Here is a 7,369-nt window from a genome sequence, read left to right as displayed (position 1 = left end):
TGGAGCCTTCTCTACTTAAACATGAAAAAGGTGATTATTTTCAGATGCTGAAAACTACTTTCAGGTTAGATTTAGGGTTGGGAACAAACGTTTGAATGAATAGCATTATCAATACCATGTACGTGCAAATCTAAGAACAATCAATTTCATGACTAATGATATTTGGCTGGAACCTTCTCTACTTAAACATGAAAAAGGTGATTATTTTCAGATGCTGAAAACTACTTTCTGGTTAGATATAGGGTTGGGAATTGGGAGAGATGAGAGGCATAGACAAAGTTGGGGGGTCTGGACTCTGGAGGCTGGTTTGGTTTAGGTTAGAGTTAGGAAGAAAATTGAGTATTTATATTATGTTTCAATCAAGTATTGATTGAACCAGTTTGGTTCAGTCCTTGAGTTTAGACATTAAAAATTGAATTGGATTTTTTTTTTTTGGTTTGGTTTCTTTGTTAATTATTTTTCTGGTCTGCGTTTTTTTACTCATCCAAAGTAGGTCTTTGTGTCTTTTTACTCATCCAAAATAGAGCAGAGATGGTATATTCTCTAGTCTCTAATAGAGTAGACAGGGGGTGAGAAAAAAAATTGAAAAATTAATTAAATTAAGAAAACTAGAAAAAAAATCAAACCGTGAAAAAAAATTGATAAATTGATTAAAATTTTGAAAAAATTGATCGGTTTGGTTTTGGTTTTATAAGTTTGAAATTGAAAAAATAAATCAAATTTAAACCAAACAAAAAAAATCAGAAAAAACAAGTCAAGCTAGAAAAAATCAAGTTAAATCTAAAAAACCTGAGCTAAAATCGAGTCCAATTGAAAAATTCGAGTTTGATTTAAATTAAAATTTTAAAAAAATTGACCGGTTTTGGTTTTATAAGTTTAAAATTGAAAAAACAAATCAAATTTAAACCAAACAAAAAAATCAGAAAAAACAAGTCAAGCTAGAAAAAATCAAGTTAAATCTAAAAAACCTGAGCTAAAATCGAGTCCAATTGAAAAATTCGAGTTTGATTTAAACTAGTTTTTATTATTAAAAAATTGAATTAAATTAAACTAAAATTGGTTAATTTTTTTTAATATTTAATTTGGTTATTTTTTTGAATAAATTTTTTTGTTATTAAAAAATTAAATTAAATTAAACCAAAATTACTCCATTGAATTAATTTTAGAAAAAACCTGAGCTAAAATCGAGTCCAATTAAAAAAATCGAATCAATCTGATTTGAGTTTTTATTATTAAAAAATTGAATTAAATTAAACTAAAATTGGTTAATTTTTTTTAATATTTAATTTGGTTATTTTTTTGAATAAATTTTTTTGTTATTAAAAAATTAAATTAAATTAAACCAAAATTACTCCATTGAATTAATTTTAGTTTTTTTTTTAAATTTAATTTAATTATTTTTTTAGAAAAAAAAAATAATAATCACCACTTCTAAGAGGTAATGGTTAATTTTTTTTAATATTTAATTTGGTACATGAGGGAACGGTAAAAAAGGCATTGGGAAAAGTGAAGGCAAAGGGCATCCACCTAGATCCCAAATGAGTGCTCCTACATTACCACTTCTTCTTTTAAGCATTATGGGTTTATTTTATTTCAGAGATGTTACAGTAAAATGTGATAGATAGATTCCATAAAATAATCTAAAAATATAAAAAAGAATATTAATTTGAAATTAAAAAAATATATTTTTAAAATATAAAAACAAAAAAGACCAAATTTACTGTGATGGTATAGCTGAAGAATGCTACAAAGTACGTAGCATGATTACTCTTTTTTTAAAAAAACACAATTCTTTTTTAAAAAATTAAAAATATATTTAATTACGGAGATAGAGGTTGTAGTGGTGAGGATTTTATTTTTTCCTGGATCTATCTAGGCCTTTTGTTTCCTTTTTTTTTTTTTTTTTCATTTCACTCCATCTCTGTATATTTTAGGTGTTATGTTCAATCAATCTTTATATTTAATTGCACCAAATTTGTGTTTAAATTCTTTTTTGTATTTTTAATCTATCTTTCTGTCGATTTTTATTTCCACGTGATTAAATATTTTTAGGTTATATTTTTTTTTATTAGTTGTGATGTTTTCATAATTCAAAAATGACCCTTGGAACCTCAAGATGATTTAATATTTCATTATTATTATTATTATTAAAGAGGGAGGAGGGAGATTTCATTTTATGGTAAAAAGTTCATTTAGAGAGAGAGAGAGAGAGTACATAATGTGTTCGCAGATATGCCTGTATTTTTTTCGATTCTCAATATGGGTTTAAATGCTTGTATTACCTCCATATCAGGCCAGTTCTGTACTCCAAATAAACATGCTTATCAATAAAGCTATAGAATTTCAACAATTACATTTAATTTAGTGGTTTTATTAAAATTTTATGTTTGGAACTATTTTTAATCTCAATAATTGAATTTCAAATGATATTTAATTTCTAAAAATGATATATAAATAAATCAAATGTAATTAATGTTAAAAATATTTTTTTTAAAAAAATGTTATCTACTCATCTTTTTAAGAAAATTAATTTATTTTTGTTAATGATTGATGTCGAAGATGAAACATCTACTAAGAAAGCTCCACTTAGGTGACCATCACAACTAAATTGGTGGCGAGACCAACCTTTAATAAAATGAATGAAAATTCTTGATATTAATGAAACATCACGTTTTAAAGCCATGATGTTATTAAAATATTATATTTCTAAACCGTGATATCCTTGAGTAAATGACTTGCAAGTCTAGAAGTTAATTCTAACTATGATTTAAAAAAAAAAAAACCTCTGAAACAATGACGTTTTTTTATTTATTATTCTCTCTCCACTCCTTTGGCCTCCAGTTTTTTTCATTTCTCTCTCAAACACTCACATTATCTCACTTTAGTCATTCTTAGATTTCTTGATGTTCAATTTAAGCTCAAATATTTTTAATTGAGATAAAATTAAAATAAATATAATTTTGTTTTGTCATCGTAAAATATAAAGTTGGTAATTATTAGTTGAAATCATGAATGGATTATGCCATTGAATTCAGGGTGATGAGAACATTAAAAAAAATAAATAAATTAGAGTAACCATTTATAGTGAAAGAAAAGGATTCCACAGGCCAGTCAGGTTGTGAGGGTGGTGGCGGACAAGATGGCATGGTGTGTGTGGAGGTTGGTGGTGGCTGGTGGGATGGACTTCTCCGGCAATTCTATCTCTCTCTATGTTTTTTATGTTATTGTGTCGTTTGTGTGAATTTTCCACCACAAACTTTTTATTTTATTATTTAACAAAAATCAAATAGTAAAACCAAGCAAAGAAATATAAAAGATAGGGGTATTTGAAGAAATAATGTGAATGTGACAGAGTAATATGAAAAACAAAATGAATTGAATTATATCTTTTTAATTGGTGAATTTAATTAATAAATTAATTTACTTCAAATTAAACACTTGAATTTAATCTAAAGGTTTCATGAAAAAACAGAGAAATATTGAACTTGAATACACCTGGGCTTTCCATTTTGTATTGAAAGGGCCTTCAGCCCCTCTTTAGAGTGCTGATAAGAAGAAGAAAATGATCCATAACTATCAAGAAAATAAGATGAGCTTATACAAAGTAATTAAGCGTGCTTGAATATATTATATTTTTAAAATACATGGAAATAAAAAAAAAATAACTCACATTCCAAAAATAGGCAAAGATTAATGGTGTGAGATAACAAATATAAACCACCTATTTAAACGCTAAAAACTTATGAAAGGCATTTCAAGACAAGAATTCGAAGCTCGAGTCTGAAATTATGGTTTCAATGTACGTGTTCTTCACTTATTATTACACAAGAAATCAATGTAGATACTAATATAATTACATTTGCTCTTCCTGCAATCTCACAAAAGATTGGTTCGAGATTATTAGATCCTTTGCTATTAGATTTGAAGGTTTGCTGCGTCAAAATATATATCTAATTAATTGCTCATCTATCCATCTCTCTCAAGAAAAAAACATGTCTTACCTATCTTCCAAACATGGTCCAAGATTAATGGTATAAGATATCAAATAAAAACACCTATTTGAATGCTTAGAGAACTTCTAAAGGGCCATATATATATATATATATATATTATGTTATGTTATGTTATGAAAATAAAATAATTATTTTCATAAGTTAAGAATTTTATATGAAGAGATTATTTATATCTATATAAAAGCTCACATGATAGAATGATGAGTTATGTATCTACATGAATTCAGGGCATCCCAAGTGGCTTAATTCCACATCTTTAATTGATAGTATAACTAGATGGATAAACACATATCCATTTTCGTACCATAAAATCCAAAGTGCTCGCCATTGTCTTCATAATTTAGGCAGATGCATGAATTTCTTTGTGCTCATGTTTTCAAAGCTACCTTTTGCATTAGTTTAAATTTAATCCTTTTCTTTAATCAAACGAGATATATATTTTTGACCAATTTGTTGCATTTTGAAAAATATTTTCTTATAGATACCTTGAACCTTCTTAATCATGATAGAGAGATATGGTTAAAAATCAAAGATATATGTTATCGATCTTGCTAGGCTTTAGCATGTGCTTGTCTCATGTATAGGGCTTCAATATAATTACAACCACATCTCTAACGCTTGGCTATGGTCGAATAGGCTGTCCTACATGGGACCATATATTAGAATTTCCAAGCTTATATCACTAAGGTTCAACTATTTCATGTGGTCAAAATCATTATAAATTTTCGGCTCCTAATTTAATAGAGTGTAAAATTATGACCCTCTCTCCCTTTCAAGATGATCACAAGTACTCAAAACTAAATTCAGTGGTTAGATCTCGATCCTTAGTGCCGTAATAATTCATTATAGTTCAATTATATATTTTTGTGCAGGACTTCAAGTAGGATATCTAAATAGATAATCGTGCTTGACTTCCATTACTTAAGAACTTGTTTGGTTTCGGTCATTTTCTCCATTATTTTTATGTTGATATTCCTTCAGTTGTTGCTCAATTCCCAACTACGCTGGTGATTTTAATCATTGCTTTATATATATATACATATTGATCAGCTGGTAACCTAAACAAATTAAAGGTAACCAACTCTTGACAATAACTTGCCTATAAAACTTGAAAATCAAGTCAATCGAGAAAAACAAAACGGAGGTTGTGTTGAAATTCAAATCTGAAACTAGCTAAAGGAGTCCTAGCTAGATCGATTGCCATCATGATTTACGAAAATCTATAGATTGTGTAACTACCTCCTTAAATTGACTAACTAGGTAGGCCTTTAGCTTGTTTGAAGTTACTTATGTTGGAAAAAATATGTATTCGGAGCTAGAAACTTGGAATCTACCAGGAATTTAAAATGAGAGGGAAGAAAAAGAAAAACTAAGGTGATATTTATTTCTACAATCAAATATGTACATGTGCAGAGCCAGATGAGGTAGAGAAAGGAGGTGTTTTTGTAGAGAGAAGAAGAAGAAGAAGAAGAGACTCACATGTGCAGAGCCAGATGAGGTAGAGAAAAGAGATGTTTTTGTAGAGAGAAGAAGAAGAAGACGAAGAAGAGACTTGTAAGATGGGCTCTAATTAATACAAGATAATTGTTACTTTTTTTTTTCACACACTAAATTAATAATGAGAAGTCTAATCTACATATAAAGTATGATAAGATACGAATTAATGTCCAGTCATTCAATAAACATGCATGTCTCTCTATACCATCATAGTTATCCATATACACACTCATGTTTCTCCTTGAAAGCACGTCTCTTTATATAAAATATGTTCTTTAATATAAGAAAACATTATAATATACATAATATTCTTTACCAAAACAATATGATCCATGTATAAGAAAGGAGAAGGTCATCACTTAATTGCTATTTCTTTGAAACTCTAGCATATGGCAGGAAAGGATGAGAATATTTTCTCCGGGGAGGAAGAGGAGGAGGGAGGGGTGTGAGTGTGATGTAACAGCTAATTGGTGACATGACACCACACCAAGCTTGAAGCCTCCTTAATTTTATCACAATTCATGCATACATAGCTAGCTAGGTGCCAATATTGCCATAATGTTATAAAGAATCATTAAATATTGGTTTTATGTCGTGGGGAGTTAGGTTTCCCTCTGCATCATTGGATTTTTGGACCGTGCATGAAAGAGAAAGAAACCGATAGGTTAGGCTCTCAGACCACAAATGCTCGTATGGCCCATGCCAAGATGGTGATTGACGAGCGCTTCTCCACCAATTCCCTAATTAGGTGATCACCAAGTTGCTGCTATTTATAACCCTAACTGTTTTGCTCATCTTTTCACATGATTGTGTCCGGTTCTGCAATTATTCAACACCAGGCATATAGTTGAATCAATGTTTTAATTAATTATTTTAGGCGCAGTTTTCTCTAATATATTTCTTCACATTTAATACAACGTTGTTATGCACAAAAACTACATGGATCGATCTCCTTAAAATATATGGTATTGTATGATACGATAATTTTCCATTATGCTCTTATATTCTAATTAATCGGATAAACTTCATGCTTAAATCCACGCAAGTCTCTAATCTACCATTCAAATAAAAAATATTCATGTTCAAATCACGTGACTAATCTTGATGGCTTGACCACAATATCTTATCATGAAAAAATTACCTCAATAAATAAAATAGAAGAACAAATTAAGTGATTACTTTATTCTATAAGAACAAATTGAGTTACTAACCCAAAAATAAAAATGAGAAAATAAGCTTCGTTTTAATTATAATACAAATCAGTGTTTTAGTATTGCCATTCTAACTTGTTTATAAGATGAAAACAAAAGTTAACAAATATGATATTTTAACAATTATTAAATTCATATCCTATATGATATAGGATGATAATACTATTGGTTTTGGAATTCATATTCGTCAGTTGAAATAATAAAAAAATTATTTAAAAATTTCTAAAATTATGATAAACAAATCTAGAGTTATATAAAATTTACTTTAAAATTTGATATTCTTCGACTTTGGTTAGATTTTTAGGGATGGATTGTCGCAAACTATTCAGTTGTTCGGTCTTCAATGGTAATCCACATGAACCACATATGAGAAATATTTTATATCTCTATTTAGAAGAGAAAGATTCGTTAAGTCTAAAGTGCTAACTCTAATTTTCTGTTATATAGTTTTTATGTAAAAAATGTCCGACGTAACTTTTTTTTTATCAAAATAACAGTTTAGCTTTATATTTATAAGAAATTCAAAAATTTATATGTTATTTAAGAATAATTTTAGAAGTTCAATCAATCAAATCCCTCTGTTATATAGTTTTTATGTAAAAAATGTTCGACGTAACTTCTTTTTTTATCAAAAGAACCATCTAGGTG

This window comes from Populus euphratica, unplaced genomic scaffold, assembly GCF_000495115.2.
Source record: "Populus euphratica unplaced genomic scaffold, PopEup_1.0 scaffold14.1, whole genome shotgun sequence".
Taxonomy (NCBI): Eukaryota; Viridiplantae; Streptophyta; class Magnoliopsida; order Malpighiales; family Salicaceae; genus Populus; species Populus euphratica.
This window is presented reverse-complemented; position numbering follows the sequence as displayed.